Source organism: Phoca vitulina, unplaced genomic scaffold (assembly GCF_004348235.1).
Source record: "Phoca vitulina isolate PV1807 unplaced genomic scaffold, GSC_HSeal_1.0 scaffold3, whole genome shotgun sequence".
Classification (NCBI taxonomy): Eukaryota; Metazoa; Chordata; class Mammalia; order Carnivora; family Phocidae; genus Phoca; species Phoca vitulina.
In genome coordinates this window covers 89008550-89025944 of record NW_022589706.1, presented here as the reverse complement: position 1 = coordinate 89025944, position 17395 = coordinate 89008550, and the positions used below count along the sequence as shown (strand labels likewise).

The window sequence follows — 17395 nt, the reverse complement described above, 5'->3', positions numbered from 1 at the left end:
AGAGGTATGCCCAAGTTCGCTGCTGGTGTGGGGGTGACGTGTATTTGCTTAAGGAGATTAGGAAAATTTGATTTGCCAAACAGATTAATCAAAGAGGATTCTTTTTATGGAAAGATTTACTCCGATATTGCTTTAAATAGCAGTGTCTGGGTACACTGATATGTTTAGTGTCCTTATCTGTCCACACTTTTTATGGTAAAATACTTCAAACATACAGAAAAGTAGTATAAAGATTAACAAACATCTGTATACCCATCACCTTTATTTTAAAGTCTATAAATATGATCCGGTTTATAAAAACTAAATGTTTATACAATTTTTTGTACACACAAAATATATAGCATATTTGTACACTTGATTCTACTTCCTTTTAATTTTGTTTTTAAGTCATGGGGGCATAGTATTAAACTAAAACGTCTCACTTGAAGGACAGTCAGCACCACAGTTATTATTTAATAAAGCTAGTTATAGCCAATGTAATAGCTAAAAAATTATGACTCAATGTCTTGAAAATATTTCAAGTATTAATTTTTTAAAAAACAGAACTGAAAAGTGCAAAATAATTTTACACATATTTTGTATTAATAAATTCCAAAATCAAGCAAATCTTTACCAAATCGGTTATAATGTAAATTTTTTTAGTGAACTGGAATTCCTACAGATGTATTTCTGTTACCTAAATCAAGCCGAGACAAATTTAATCAATACAGTGATTATTTTGATTAATAACAATACAGATAAATAGCACAAAACTAAGAGCAAAACACACAGTATCTCTGAAATGTTCCTAATTACACATTCTTTCCAAATGTTTTAATACTTATATAAACTTCCAGCCAAGGAGTAGGAACTGACCTATGCTGTCCTAGTTACCCCGCCATTCATAAATCCAAAGGTTCCATTTTTGTTTGGCTCTGCACTCCCAAATGCTGATCTAGGGATGGCACACACGTCCAAGTCAATTTCAACTTGGCATCTGTCATCTCCATCAGGCAGTGCTGAGCAGGACAGTATCTAATCTAAAACTGAGTTGGTAGGGCGCCTGGGTGGCTCAGTCGTTAAGTGTCTGCCTTCCACTCAGGCTCAGGTCGTGATCACAGGGTCCTGGGATGGAGCCCCGCATAGGGCTCCCTGCTCAGCAGGAAGCCTGCTTCTCCTTCTCCCACTCCCCCTGCTTGTGTTCCCTCTTTCGCTGTGTCTCTGTCAAATAAATAAATAAAATCTTTAAAAAAAAAAAACTGAGTTGGTGAATATACAATATGGAAATGCAGACCACTACACTTGCAAGAATGAGACCAGACATTGTGAGGGAGTTAGCTCAGTGGACAAAAAACACAGAAATTCAACTTCAAAACAGGAGGTCCTGGTAACAAAAAGTGTGGCTAGAGAATTTCAAGTAAAAAACATCATCAGAGATGAAAAACCATGCACATTAAACACATAAAACCTACACACATAATGATTCACCTTAAAAATACTGAACATTTAATTTATTTTACTCAAAAAACCTTTATTAGAAATTCTAAAAACTATGTATACTCTAACTGCCATATAAACAAATGACACATGGTGAATAACAGTATGTATTGAAACATACATACTAATTTGAACTAAAAAAGAAAAATCAATATTATTTATAACCAATTAATCACCAATATGCCTTACAACCAATTAGTAAATAATATGCATTATTAACATTATTAACTGTTGACTGGTTCCCAAACCAGTTCCTACATGCAAACATTTTCTCAAAATGCTCAAGAATTACAGGGAGAAAAATGTACACACGTATTAAAATACAAATCTAATTTTAGAGGTTTATCTCTAATATAAAGCATTACATCCTCCAAATAGAGAAAATCCTAAGGAAAAAAAGTAGGTATTTTTCAATATTACTATAGTACACCTAATTTTTTTAAACAATTAATGAATCAGTCTATGCCCTTATTAGATTATCTAAGAAACTAGAACTCATTTATAATACCAGAAACAGTTTAACAAGGCATTTGAAATGTCTACGATTTGATTACCAGATGCTTTTAAAAAACAACCTGTATGCTACAGAACCCTCCAGGCTGGTAGAAGCGTGGCTTGTCGTGAGGATCCCAGCAACTCTCCAGAGCTCTCGCAATTCCCACCCTCTCCACAAGGAACGTCTTCCAATGCTCTCCCTGCTCCCTTCAAAATTTCCAACTGCCCCTATTTTACTGGCTTCCTCCCCAAAGGCTATAAATCGGATCAAGTTTTCATCTTAAATATACCTTTAATCACCCTCCTTGAACCCTGAGAGCAAGTACTGCTAAAAGCAACAGTCTCTACACACCAACTAATCACCAAATCCAAGTTGTGCTTTTTATAAAACCAGCTAGCGGGGCGCCTGGGTGGCTCAGATGGTTAAGCGTCTGCCTTGGGTCCTAGGATCCTAGGATTGAGCCCCGCATCGGGCTCCTGGCTCAGCAGGGAGCCTGCTTCTCCCTCTCCCTCTGCCTCTCCCCCTGCTCATGCTCCCTCTCTCTCTGTATCTGTCTCGAATGAATAAATAAAAAAAAATCTTAAAAAATAAAAAAAACAGCTAGCATTTATTGAGCACAAACCAATGACCTTCTAGGCACGGAGCTTGCCAGGCTTTATCTCATTTGATCCTCACAGTAGCCTCTTGGTGTAGGCACTTTGATCCTCTTCTCGTAGATAAGAACTATGCTCTAAGTTCAAGGTCACAGAGTTAGGAGCAGAATCAGAATTGTCTGATACACCTCATTTAATCCTTGATCTTACTTCTTGAACTTCTTTCCTCCTTCAGCTACTAAAAAGCTGTTCTCCGCTCATCCCCCTCCTGCCTTTCACTCTGTACTTCTCATTCTTTACTGCTCCCTACTTCTCACCCAACTGTTACATATTAGGATTTCCCTAGGCTTCTATCCCCCTCTTACTCATTGTACCTGCCCTGGAAGGCATATCAACTTCCCTTTTTTTTTTTTTTCCAACCACCCATGTACTAAAAACTGCTAAATCAGTGCATCTATCCATCTATTCATCCATTTTTCCACCTACCTATCCATTCATCCATTTATCTATCTTATTTATCCAGCTAAGACCTCTCTACTCAGAACTTCTGTGTCATGATCCATTGGACACTCCTCTTCAGTTGGATTTTCTGTAGGTACTTCATACTCTTTAAAACGGAACTCTATCATCCTTGCTCCTCCAACCTGCCTCTCCTCATATGTCTGAGTGCTGTGATAAAGATATGCAGAGGATCCTGATCACTCACCTGATCCTAGACATTCTCCTACCTTAACATCTATGTGACCAAACCCTTTTCTTCATCTCACTGCTACCACTACGGTATAAGGTCCTCAACAAGATCACTCCAATACCTTCTAAACGGCCGTTCCTGTCTCAGATTCCTCAGATCCATCCTTCTAGATGGCTGTGAGAGCTATCTTTGCATCCTATCACTCCTTTGTTGGAAACCAACTTGAACAGAAAATGGTCCATATTCCTTATGATGGCAAACAGCCTCCCATGACCTGGCCTGTGCCTATACTGACTGTAATGTCACCTTCTCCGTGAAGCCTCGCTAGTCTTCTGATCACTTCCAAATGCCTGTTCAGGGTCCTCTGCATATCTTTATCACAGCACTCAGAGACCGTACAGCATTACGTTGCACTTACTGAAACTAGTTTGTTTTCAATCTATCTAACCTCTTAAACCCAGGGGCTTCTGTGTCCGTATATCCCCAGAGCACAAGAACATATTATGCTTTTAATAAATACTTGCTGAATAAAAGAATGAATGCTTCTGAAATGCTTTAGGTTAGGAAGATGTTGATTGCTACTGTTCTCCAAGACTAAATTAAACTAATTTATTCAAACTAATTTGATTATGTAGCTCCTCCCTAGGTAGGTATGCAAAGTAATACTGAAATGATTGACCTCGCGTCAAGTATGGTGATCAAGATTATCAAATCACACTTTTTATTCTGGAGTAGGAAAATATGACCAACATTACATATGGCTAGCTGGTATAGAAAGTGGTATAGAAAACATCACTGTATACATATTCCTAAACAAAGGCAATCTGGGCCTGCCTAAGAAAAGTAAACTTTTTTTAAGGGCTACTGCAATTTCTCAGAAACGCAAAGATTTTTCTGAAGACTGAACTGTCTGACATTAAGACACCCTTCTAAAGATCTCATACACAAAATATTCTGTAAAACAACAATGACATTAAAACCATTTATAGAGAGGCCATCCTAATAGTCCCACTAGGAACCTCAGCCGGATAGCTTACAATCCATCCCAGAAATAAAGCATGAGAACAGCAAGTACCTGTCACAAAGCCCACAGGCTTTATACTCGGGCAATAGCCCACATCATTTCACAGAAAAAAAAGACAACAGATAATATAGCAGCAGGACTCGCTCACAGCCTGACAGCAGTAGGAAGTGATAGCTGATAACAGAAAGAGGACCCAGAAAAACCAGAAAAAAGAAGAATAGTAATTCTGTCTCCAATCTAGTATTTCAACAGGGCAGACTGAGACCATTTACTATAAACAAAAACAGCTCTATACACCTCAACGAATAGCACTATTCAATTCTTTATGAATTCATGCTCATAAAGACAAGCCAACAAAAAAATTAACTTAAATCCAGGGGAGCAAGTAAGAGTGTAAGATTTAGAAATTATTTGTTTCATAGCTGAATTTTTAAGTTTCAGTAATTAATTGATCAAGGGAGGGGTCAGCTATGGAGAAAATGCACTTATGAAAATAAGCAAAACCCAGATAGTATAAATATCAATAAAAGGAGTATTATTATATATTACAAAAACAATCAAAAGTTCTTATTCTCCTGGTATATTCTGAAAATCTAGTTGAATTAAACAGCAGCAACTCAATATTACTTGATAAATAAATATATAAATAACTTTGAAAAGGAGTTTGAGAATTGGGAATGTGATTTTCTTCCTCTGTCATCAGTGGTGGTAATTAAGCTGATAAGGTATCATGAAATGTTTTAAGTAATTTAAATTAAATGTTACCGTCAAACTCTTTACACACACACAAAAATAGATTTTATAAGAAATCGATTTTGTTGTAAATATCTTTATTTATTCCACTGGTTTACTTATCCTAATAAGTGCACCAAGTATTAATAAAGCAAGCATAAAGCTCTGGAAATTATAGATTTAAAGAGTTTGAATCTCTACAGTAGTATTACCCAGAAAAGTCAGAAGTATTGTTTCTACTCATTTATGCCCAGCTACTAAAACACTATTAAGTTTTTACCAAATGTCAAGGCATCACACTTCACTGTAGTTTTTAAACAGCCCCGTGGCACTAAATCACACACTAGATGTCACCTTTATCTTCTGGGTAACAGGCAAATCAAATAGTATTAGAGTATTTCCCTCTGGAATTATCTAGAATAGTTGCTGAACAGAGTTACATTCCTAAAGCAAAACCTCAAACTAACTACCAGGAGATGGTTTTTACAGAAGAAAACTAAATCCACTGTTTCCCTCTCTGGGACTGGAAAAAAACAAAAAACAAACAAAAACACAACACATGCCGATTTTTGATTTAGCTTAGTTAAATTCTGGAATCCTTTAGCATGTAACATTGAAATGCATGACTCTCCAATTATTTTAAAAATCTCCAGAGACTAAAGTGTGATTAATCCTAATATGATTAGAATACCAATTAAAAAGGACTCTATCCTTCCTTCAAACGGCAGTCATTTTTTCCCCCTGAGGATATAAAGCACAGCAAATTCTGAGTGGAGACCTTTTTATGGACATGAAATTATCAGAAGAAACCACAGCACACTTGGCATATAGCCAAACAGCCACACCTTTGGGCTATTAATCTTGAAAAACTCAATATACAAGGTGACAGCCTGAGGGGGCTGTTTTTAGAGTAGTGTTTTTGTTTCTTTGTAAGTTTGTTTGATTTTTTCTGGGTGGAACCCACCTGAAATAAAAGGCTATCTCTATTACTAACACTGACTCATAATAGAGGTGACTCGGGGTCACTCCTGCTTGAGAACACCGCCCACCACCCGTCCTCTAGTGATACGCCCTCTCCTTCTTAAGAATGGCTACTTAATGTGATCTAGCCTTCCACTGAGTTAGTCCGCGGGACTCTCAGAAGTTCTCCCACCTTCCTCCCCTCCCCAGCGCCCCGGGATGCTTTAAGGTGACGGGAACCAGCGGTACAGGTACAGGTACAGAGGCGGTTCTTTCCCTAAGGAAGTGCTGGAGAGTAATACATTCACCGTACTCAACTTTATCAACCTCAAATTAAACCAGTGAGTTTACATATAGTTTGGGTACGCCCCTCCCCACCTCTGCCTGTCCTTTCGCCCCGTCACACTGCACATACTTGCGCCTTCCGACGCGGTTCGCCTCCTGCAACTCCAAATCACGCACCCCAGGCCCCCTCGCCGCTCCTCCAGCCCGTGGAAGGCGCCCTACTTCTGCAGCACGTCCTTCTCGCAACTCCTCTCTAACCTCCGCAGCCCGCACACACGCTTCTCTAATGCAAGGGCACGCCGCATAGTTCTCTCAACCGCGTGTCAACCCGCGCGCGACCCTGTCACCACTATACATTCCTGGGGGGTCGCGCGGGCGTGTGGGCTCCGGCAGATGCTCAAAGGTCCCAAGAGAGTAGGAGTGGGAGTGTGTGGGTGTGCACGCGCGCAGCCCCACGACGCTCCCCACCCCCAACACACCCAGTTCCCCTTTAGGGAGAGGACGAAGTAGAAGACTATTAGGAGAGGTCCGAAACTTCCTGGTCCCCCATCCGTGCCGGCAGCGGGCTCCGGCCTTGGGGCTCCCCGATGCCCATCCCTCCCGGGTCAAGTGCAAGGTCCTCCGCCAGATCCGCGCCCGGTTATCCCCTCCCCTCTAGAGTTTAGCACGCAGGAACTCAAGAAGACCCTCAAACGGGTGCCATATGGGAGAAGAAAGGAGTACGGGAGCTATCGGGGGCAGCTGGGAAAGATCTCCTTCACGGTCGCTCAATCTTAACCTTTTCCCTACCCCCCACCCCCACTCCCCATTCCCTATCACGCTCAGCCCAACCCCATCTGCCCTTTCCGATCCCAGCCCCCAGCCCCTGGATCGCAGCCATTCGCCCAGCACTCACCTCAGGGAGCAAACAACGCCCATCTCCTCCTCCCAGCCCGCCCCCCTTTCGCCCGCCGGAACGGCGCGGTCCCTCTACTTACCTCGGCTCTTGGCTGCTGCGCGTGAGTTTGAATGTGTCTCTGCCGCGTAATTGTATCCGGGGACAGAAGGGACCCGTGTTTGTGCGCTGGATCAGGTGTCGCCGCCTTCGGTGGTTTGGGGGCGTGAGGGCTGTAGAGTTAGTGTGTTAGCTTAGGACGGACTCACTGGGCTCACAATTGATGGCAAAGCTTTAACGGTGCCCTCCTTCGCGTCCGCAGCGCGCCTGCTCCTCCGCTGCTTCCCGCGGCTAGCCGGGCCCCCGTCAAGCCGCGCCCCGCCCAGCGCACCGCTAGAAGAGCAGGAGCGCGCCGCTCTCCTCCCGCGTCCGGCTCGGCCGGGCACGACGCGGATGCCACGCGCTCAGCCTCGCATCACACGCCTGGGCCTGCGAACGCCTTCTGCCTTGGCCCGCGCATGGATGCGGACGCGCCTTCGTGCGACGCGCTCGCGGGCTGGGCGAGGGCCAGGTCCTGGGACAGGGATGCTCGCCCGCGGAGCGGCACTCGGCTGGCAGGCTGGGACGCTCGGGAGCCCTCCGGTCGCACCCGAGCTGGGAACCCTGGGACTGGCACGTGGCCCCGCCCCCTGTTCCCCCTACGAGGCGTGCCCTGTGCCCTTTCTGCCACCACCCCTCTGGTCCCCGTGCCCGCCTTTTTTTTCCCCCCATCACGCTATTGCAGTAGGAATCACCGTGGTGGTAACGTGCCTTCTCTCACTTTCCCAGCCTCTTAGCCCACTGCGCTCCTCTAGAACCCATTAAAAAGTTCAACTTGGGCAAGGAGGTAGAGGAGATACGCGAAAGACAGCGGGGGTGGGGGGGTGGGTTAGGTGTTCAGGCACCTGCCTCGTGAATCCTAAAGCGTTAAAACAAAACAACAACAACCACAAAAACTCGAGTTTGGGGATGCCGGAAAAAGTAATTTGGGTTGCTGGGCCCAGTACCATCCCTCCTCGCAGGCTCATGCTGAAAGGGCCATTTATGCTTTGCTTGGTTGAGTCTGTGGCGACTTTATCCTTACTAATCTGTGTTTGCCAGCAGTAGATCCTTGCCAAGTTGGCGTTCCGGCCAGGAAGCAACTTTGCGAAGCCAGGCCTGCTGGAGCAGCCTTCTTGTGGCGCCTCAGACCTGAGAGGCCAAGCACCTTTAAGAGTCTGAGGGTAGATTGTGAGCTTCCTGGGAACCAGGAAAACCTAATAGCGTTGTTCGATTTTCTCTAAGCCCGATCGGCATTGTATTCAATAAATACATATACGACGTGAGCAGAATTGTTCATGTTACTACTTTCAGAAGAGCGAAAATCATGTCGGGCATAAACTCCAGAAGCTATAATGTCTCCAGTGCACACAAACGTTATCCGTTTAAACACTGGAAATCAAAAAATACGCCGTCAGGCCATTCTTTCCTTGCTCCTGCGCTTAGATAAGAAACCGGAAATTATGTTTTATTGTATATGTTATAACTTAATGATAAATGGGAAAAAAACACTAATATACACCACTGTTCTCATTTTATAATGCTCCTATATTTAATAAGTCCAGGTCTAAACTCCATGTGCTAAAGAAAGATCACTGATGTAGAGAGTTTCAAATACCGAGTTCAAAAAGGAATGCACTTTCCTTCTTTGCAGATTAGAAATTTGAAATATTGTGAAAAACACTAGGAGTATGTTCTCAGTCTTTGTACCTGGCAAAGGATTACCATCCCATATGTTTACTTTTTATTTAGCTTGCATTCAAAAAACCTAAAAATAAACATTAAACATAACATAATGATCGGACACAAGAGAACTTAAGTATTGCTTTAAAAACTCTTTTCTCTCAAGGGTCAAGCTTCAAGCAACTGTTCAAGCAATTGCAAGCCATTGTTTTGATAATACACGTGTAAACTTTGATAAAAAAAAATCATTAGAAATTAAGCAGAAACTTTACCTTTTATTTTATGAAAAACCTTTCTAAAATTTGCATCACATTCCTTTGCTTAATAAAAGCATGTAAACTGACCATCATGTGAGATTTTTGTCAGACTTTCGGAAAGAAAATGCATTACTATATTGTATGTGGATATGTCCCTGTGTATTGTTTCTGTGGTCTCTCTAGTGCCTTCCATAGTTTTGATCTAATGATTATTGAAAGGTCTGCACTCAAAGGACATTCTATAACTTAAAGCAAGTTAACTCAATCATTGTATAAATAGCTGAATTGCATTTTTGGAGCTTGTAGTTATAAGAGAAATTGGTGAGATTCTCTTTTTAAAAAAAATCTACCAGCACTTAGCACTTAATATTATTGGCTGAATGACTGGATAAAGTAAATAATGAAAGCGTCTGCTACTTCTCTTTAAGGTAGAATGTATATTTCCCATATTTAATTCATCCTGCAAGCTCCCATTCAGATTCACACAAAGTTCTCCCTAACATTTTTGTGTATAAAATGGTGGCTGAATTGGACAGCATATCTGTAGTAAGGAACATCTAGCCAACGTGAAGTATGATAGTAAAATTCCTCATTATTTCTATAGAGCATGTGTATCAGTATACTCAACTGTTAATTTTTTTAAAAATGCTTGTTAGGAATCTTTAGCCAGTTGGGCCTATGTGATTTTTTTTTTTTTTAAATAAACAGTAACCTGTGAGAGAGATTAGCTTAACCTGGTGATTGTTAACCATAAGCTCTGGAACCAAACTTCTTCGAATTGAACTTCAATCAATTATAAATGGCACAATCTTGTTATCAGTTGACCCTGTAATGTAGACCATATACAGTACAGCAGAATGGATTTAGGTTCAATCATGGAAAGAAATATGGGTGGCTGTACATTCCAACACCCCTTTGCTAACATCCCCAAATATTCTAATATATTGCAAAGGGGCACCATATGACTTAAAACATCATGACTTCACAAACAAGACCTTTGAGTTCTGCTAAGACCCCTTGAAATAGGATTGTGTATTTTGGAGCTGAGTGTATGCAAAGACTCATTAGATCTAATTTTGATGCTGCCCCCCCATAATAATAATTATTATGGCTTCTACTTGAGTTTTCAAAGTGTATTCCAGGTACAGTGCTAAATAGCTAACAGGAGTGATCTCATTAGTCCTCATAAAAATTCTGGAGGTAGGTACTATCATTTTCCCTTTTGAGGGTAAAGTAGCAGAGAGTTGGAGAATGAAACTTACTCAAGATCACAGCTGGGAAGTAGCAAAACTAGGAACTGAAGTCTGTTTGAGTCAAAGATGATGCCCTGAATTACTAGGACTATTCAGACCGGATCTTACAGTGTAGTATAAATCTTGGTCAGAGAAAAAGTTGCAGCACGTAAATGCAACCTGGCCATTTGGAGAACCCTCGAAATTCAAGAAGCACATACCGAGCCCGGCCTGTCTTGCTGTGTCTCCTCTTGTACCACAGAACAACTGCGCAATAAGCAAGCCACAGGACAGAGATGCTTCATGATAAGAGGGGTGTAATTTTCTGTGTATCCAATTTAAATCTTTGCCATTATTTTAATTCCTGTTTCCTGTGGACTCTGGCTTGCTGTATTTATAAGAACACTAAACCTGAGAGCAAACAGAATGAAGATCATGCACAAAATCTATAAGATAAAAACAGGCACACTGTCACATCTTCACCTTTTCCTTTTTGTTCCTTCCTTTTTCCTTTTTCTTCATCTCTTATTATCTTCCAAACATCTTGCTTTCAGTTTCAATTATATGCTATATACAAATGTGCCACACTCCATGTTTTTGTATGTGCAAATTATTTCATTTTTTATAATTTTTAATATGTGCAAGGTAAATTTTCATTTTTCATCATAATTCAATTTTATTATGCATCATAGACAGTGTTAGAAAATGTTAATCTATGGATCAAATTGCAACAGAGAAGAAGGATCAGAGGAACAAAGAGGGATTTCTGGAACTGTGGAAATGATGGAGATGGCTAGATCGCCTGACAACTTCCAGATTCTCATCAAAAGACTTTTTGTTAATTGTCTAAAAGAATATCTCATATAAAAGGCAAGCCAAAAAAGCTTACACCCTTAATAATTTTGATTATATGACAGTAAATATTAGCTTATTCTATATGCCCCTCCAAAGCGATATTTATTTTCATGCTTGGAAAATGTCCTCAATGAAACTTTGCTCTCTAATCTAGTACCCTATAAGTTAAATCTTTTAAAATAATTTCCAAAACTTCATGATGAACCCTGTTCAGAGTTAGTTGTAGAAAACCTATGGGAGTAAGCAAATCTTAACAGCCTTTGGCCTTTCAGAACTGGAAAGTTTACTATACTGGATCCTTATATAGCCCTATATTGAGGCTCAGTGACATCAGTCAAGATTTTAAAGGAGAGGAGGGTGGTCCTACATGACATCAAAGGTAAGGCTGTGTGTCCACATCTGCTTCCTTTCCCACCCATTTTGCAGGTGTTACTTATTGCAGCCTTTCTATATTTAGCCTGTAATGCCTCCTGAAAATGAAGAGTTTTATAATACATTGCAATTATAGAACCATAATTTATTTGAATAAATATATTACAAGCTCCAGGCACTACCAACCAGTTCTAGTAATTCCAGCACTAGGTAAATGTGGTCATGTTTACCATATCTGCTTTATACTTTTATAGATGCTAATCTTCATATCTTTTTATTATCACTCTTCTATAGCAGTACTCAGATCCACTGAACATGAGTCCAAAATATCAAAACTTCCTGACCAATATTACATCACCCTGGTACCATGGTCTGTGTGCTTCCCAAAGTAAACATGAATTAATCTGCGTAACCTTCCCATTATTGGGGAGGTTAAAGAAGACACCCAGAAACCACGATTTTTTTTTTTTTTTTTTAGAATTATACCCTCTGCCTTTTAACATAAAGAACTAATTGTATTGTTTTCAAAGAAGAAATAAGGGACTTCCCTTAGCAGATTGGTATAAGCAATTATGCATGACTCATTTCATGTGGTTATCTTGGGATCACAGTGCTTCAAAAGTCACTTTCTCAGGCTACACTTCAGCTGCCAGGTAACACTGTTAAGTATATGCTTGTCCATAAGTGCTAGCTCGAAGCCTGACCCTCCCGAGGTCTGCAAAGAAAGTAGATTTCTGTATCAATGAAAAACAGTAAATACCAAGGACTTTGGCCCTAGTGTTCAGACTTATTATGTTACCTGTGTGTGTTTTACTTTATAGTTGGAATCCCGTTTTGAGTATCTATTCTTGCCTTGTTTTTCATTCATGGCTTCCCTTATTTTTGTGTAACATCTTGATTGTAGCCTTGAGAAACCGTGGTCACAGAACAAAGCCAACCCATGTTCAGATTCCTTACCCACAAAACGGTGAGATAATAAGTGTGTGTTGTTTTAACCTACCGAGTTTGTGGCAATGTGTTATACAGCAATAGGTAACTAATTCGGTGTTCTGTACAGGAAAGAGGATAAAGCCAGGTTCACTCCTTGAAACCAGGGGCTGGGCCAAGACTCCCACACATGGGAACAGAGTCTGAGTTAAAAGGTTGGAAACCTGGCTACACAGAAAACAGTGGCTACGTGGATGTTCAAAAACTCAAAACTAGGAATCAAACCTAGTTGCTAGCCGACTGTGGTGGCTGGACCTTTGATATCCCCAATATCTACCCACAGCAGGAGCTTGAAAATGCTGTTATTAAACTTGGTTCTGGATTGGTGGCTCAGGAGTGACAGGTGAAGGCAATTTTAGACACTGAAAACGATTAGGCAGGAGAGGCAGACCAACAGAAAAAAATCCCTCTCCAGTTAAAGTGTCTACTAAAAGCCAAAGACACATGAAGAACTCTAATGTTAAGAAAAGCAAACAAACAAAAACCCTAGTGCTCCAAACCTGAATTCTTTGTAAATAAAATTAATCTTATGGAATTATCTGACAAAGGCTTTAAAATATACTTAATGGAGGAATAAATCTATTAAAAGTCAAAATAAAAAATTCCTTTGAATTAGTAAAGCAAAAACCTACCTCAAGAAAAGTTTAAACATGAAGAAAATGGAAATCTTAAAAATGCATTCTATGGACTAAATCCTACATATTTGTGAAGAGAAATTAGTAAATCTTAAGATTGTTCTGAGAAATTACCTCAGGATGGAGGAAACACACATACACACACACACACACACTCATGAAAGTTAAAAGACCTGAAGAATATATTTATTCAATGATACATGTAACTGGAGTTTCAGAAAAGAAGAAAGGAGGGAATATCCAACGAAATAAGAAATAATAACTAAGAAATCTCTAGAATTAAAGACTAGATCCTCAAATCTTAATCCTTAACTCATGTCAGGTTGTTAGTAGACAGAGCAAATAGCACCTACCAGAAGAGACAGTGTAATCAATGACTGAACCCTGAAGAGATTTTGTAAAATTTTAAACTCTCAGATCCCACCCCAGATCTACCAAATCAAAACAAGTACAAAAATACATATTTTAGAAAATCCCCAGTCTTCGTCCCCTAAACTCATAACTCCAGTCTAACTATGAAAAAAGCATCAGCTAACCTACAGTAGAGGGACATTCTACAAGATACCTGGCCAGTATTTCTCGAAACTATGAAAGTCATTAAAGATAAAGTCTAAAAATCTATGACAGCAGAGAGGAGCCTAAGGAGACATGAGGACCAAATGTGATGTATCCTGGATGGGGTTCTGGAAGAGAAAAAGAATATTTGATAAAAAGTAAGAAAACCTGAATGAAGTATGGACTGTAGTTATTAATCATGTATTACTATTGGTTCATTAATTATAACAAATGCACCATATCAATGTGAGATGTTGGTAAGGGGAAATGGATGTGGGGCCTATGGGGCCTTGCTGTACTATATTATCAAGTTTTCTGTAAATCTAAAACTATTCAAAAATTTTTCTTATTAAAAATAAAAGCTCCCAATTTTATTTTCATCATCATCTTTGAACTATCTTAGAATTAGGGGTGCCTGGGTGGCTCAGTTGGTTGAGTGTCAGACTCTTGGTTTCGGATCAGGTCTTGATCTCAGGGTTGTGGGATGGAGCCCCTGGTGGGCTGTGCACTCAGGGCCAAGTCCGCTTGGGATTCTTGCCCTCTCTTTCCCCCTCTGATTCTCCCCTGCTCAGCTCGTGAGCATGAGATCTCTCTCTCTCTCTCTCATAAATAAATAAATAAATACATAAATACATAAATTTAAAAAATCTTAGAATTAACCCTGATTTGGATTCTGTACTTATAACTGAACAATAGCAATATAATAATAGTAGCTTAATTAGAACAAATGTTTAAGACCCTTGAAATGATAATGAGAAATGGAGTGGATTGCAAAATCAGCCCCCATGAATATTAGATAGTATGAAAATTTGTTGCTGAAATATTTTTTCTGCACCGTGTCAGCACTAACACGGTGCATATAAAGTTAATGAGAGGCTTACATTCCTCAAAGAATAGGAAATTCTTTCTTGCTTCCCCTTTTCTCGTTAATCCCCTCCTCTCAGGTATTTCATTAAAGCATTCTACTTTCCTTCACACCGACTTTCTGGTAGTTTCATAGAGAAAAATCCCCTCCATACAAAAAAGTTCCAGTCTCCCCCAGCACGTGTATCCGCATAGTGTGCGGTCAGAATGGACTTTTGTTATTCGCTCTCTCTGCGGAAATGCCTCCTATTATGTTAGTGGCCTCGCGAAGCAACCCTGGAACTTTGGAATTTCACCCTGGTACTCCCGCTTCCTAGGTGCACGTGAACTGAAGTATATCACACAACTTATCAATGCCTCATTTCCCAACTTGCAAAGTATCAATAAAAGACCTACTTTTCAGAGTCATAAAGATTAAACGAGAGAGTATGTAAGAGAACTTTCTAAAGTCTCTGGTACTTTATAAGTCACCAAATGACATCTTTGGGAATACTTTCCACTTTCTGAGGAAGCCCTAGCCATACTACTGGGGGAAAAATGATTAGCAGTCAAATCAGTTTTTCCTAGACTGGCTCACTAAGCCTTAACAGTGAACGTGGATGTAGCCAACTCAGACCAGTACTGGCCTTGTAGGATATTGGCAACTGAAGTTCTAACAGTTACTTAGGCATGGTGGAAGTGAATAGACTGTTCAACAACCACTTTTCTTTACAAACTCAATTTTGCTGTCATTCCCTCGTATACACTTCTGCCGACTCTGGTATCCAAGTAGAATGAAAGAAGAATACGCTGCCTGACTGCCGTTAGCTAATACCCAGCATCGTTACCCTTCTGTGTTAACATCAAGTTCTGGAAATTATCCACTTAGTGAGCTGGCCTTCCGAAACATTTGGAGCCAATACCTACATTTCCCTAACAAAAGATGCATGTTTTTAGTCCAGAAGTTCAAGATAAGGTATTTTTTAAACTGCTGATTGTCAATTAAACATGGACCATCAAACCTCCACGCTGTGTTATGGAATATCAAATTTGGTTCATATGCTTGGAAATCCATACACAATGAATTTTTGTGACATATTGAGAGAGAAATCTTGGTGAGGAGGCCCCTGAAGTTTTCACAAACATAGTGGTTATGAAATATTTAGCTACATTCATTCATTCACTTATAAAGATCTATTGAATATATTCTCTTTTAATACAAAAATGATAAAATATTGGTCTTTGCCCTCTAGCTCACAGCTTATTGAGGGGACTGGGGAGAAGAGAAATAGGGACAGAGGGAAGAGCAAATCCTTGCTATAGAGCGAGAAAAAAAAACAGTAGAACTAACACAGTAATATGGGAACAGAGTCTGAAAAATGTCTGAGAAGGCTCTCTGGAGAAAATGACACTTGAGCAGAATTTGATAGCTAGTTTATTGTCAAGCTAATCACAGCTACCATTAGAATTTAATCTCCATGAGAAGAGAGACTGTTTTTTTTATGTTCACTCTTATATCTTCAGGGCCTAGAACACTACCTGGTTCAAGGTATGCTAAAAATCTTGTGTTAAATGAATGAATAAATGAATGGCTGTGTAGCACTGGAAGCCCCTGCTTGAAAATATTTACTCCCTCGACAGCTGAACCATACCAAAATATATGTGACAGCTCCTGACACCATTGGTGTTCACATAATTTCAAATACAGCTAGATTAAATATGATTAAATATGTGACTCCAGTCTTGGATTTCAAATTTCTGGGAAGAATTTTAGGAAATATAAAGGATCTGATAATAAGAACAAATAACTTCCAAAAAATAGTCTGAAGTTAAGAAAGAGAAAGGTAGGCCTTCTTCTTCCACTAAAATTCTCCCATAAACACATACATTTACATGATCTGTTGGGCTGGACCAAAATTTAACAAAAGATATATGATATGATAAAAACCCAAACAAAACAACTTCTTCGATCAGTTGAACAGAAACAGAATGAAGAGAAGAGGAAATTGACTGCAGATGTTCAATTATCCCTTTAAGATACAGCCCAAACTGACTACATCCCATTGTAAAATCGTCACTCCAGCAAAACCGGTCTCCAAGCTATGGACACGTGCTGTGTGGGAGAAATTATATTATAAATATAGAGATGTGGAACATACTCTTCCCCATTTCCACTTTTAAAAAACCCTAACCATCATGAAATTTGAACCCTACTGTGAAGCATTCCTGAAACCATCCCTCCTCCTTTCAAGTACCAATAGCTCTTTGGTCAGATTTTTACCTTGACAATAGGGTCTGTAATTATTTACATACATATCAGATTCCTACCAGAATGTGAGTTCCTTGTGCACATACACTATATCTTTTCATTCTTGTATCTGACCCTCTATCTTCTAACTTCCCTTTACATACAAATAAACATAAACCTTTGGTGAGGGCTGAAAGAAAACTATAATCTGATATATTACAGCTGACCCCCGAATAGGACAGGGGTTAGGAGCACCAACACCCCAAATATGAATAGCCTACTGTTGACTATAACAGTCAACTAACACATTTTTTGTATATGTATTATATACTATATTCTTATAACGTACAATATACAAAGTAATCTAGAGAAAAATATTAAGAAAATCATAAGAGAAAATACATTTACAGTACTATATTGTACTTATGGAAAAAAAATCCTCATAAGTAGACCTATGCAGATCAAATCTGTATCAAATTGTACTTGAAGTTTTCTAAAATAAAGAGAATCCCATAGAGC

General features: G+C 39.8%; 1 protein-coding gene across 4 annotated transcripts in view; it reads right to left on the bottom strand.

The window, feature by feature from the left end:
• The window catches only part of UGT8 (UDP glycosyltransferase 8), an 85410-nt gene extending 77599 nt beyond the window's left edge, over positions 1-7811 (bottom strand). The window contains exon 1 of one of the 4 annotated variants that reach the window (XM_032401084.1): positions 7235-7811. The gene's annotated coding sequence lies outside the window, so the exon portion shown is untranslated. Of the gene's footprint in view, positions 1-2051; positions 2223-2261; positions 2374-6387; positions 6675-7234 lie in introns of those variants that run through there. The other 3 variants (XM_032401082.1, XM_032401083.1, XM_032401081.1) reach the window with 3 other exon arrangements.
• Between the last annotated feature and the right edge of the window lie 9584 nt (positions 7812-17395).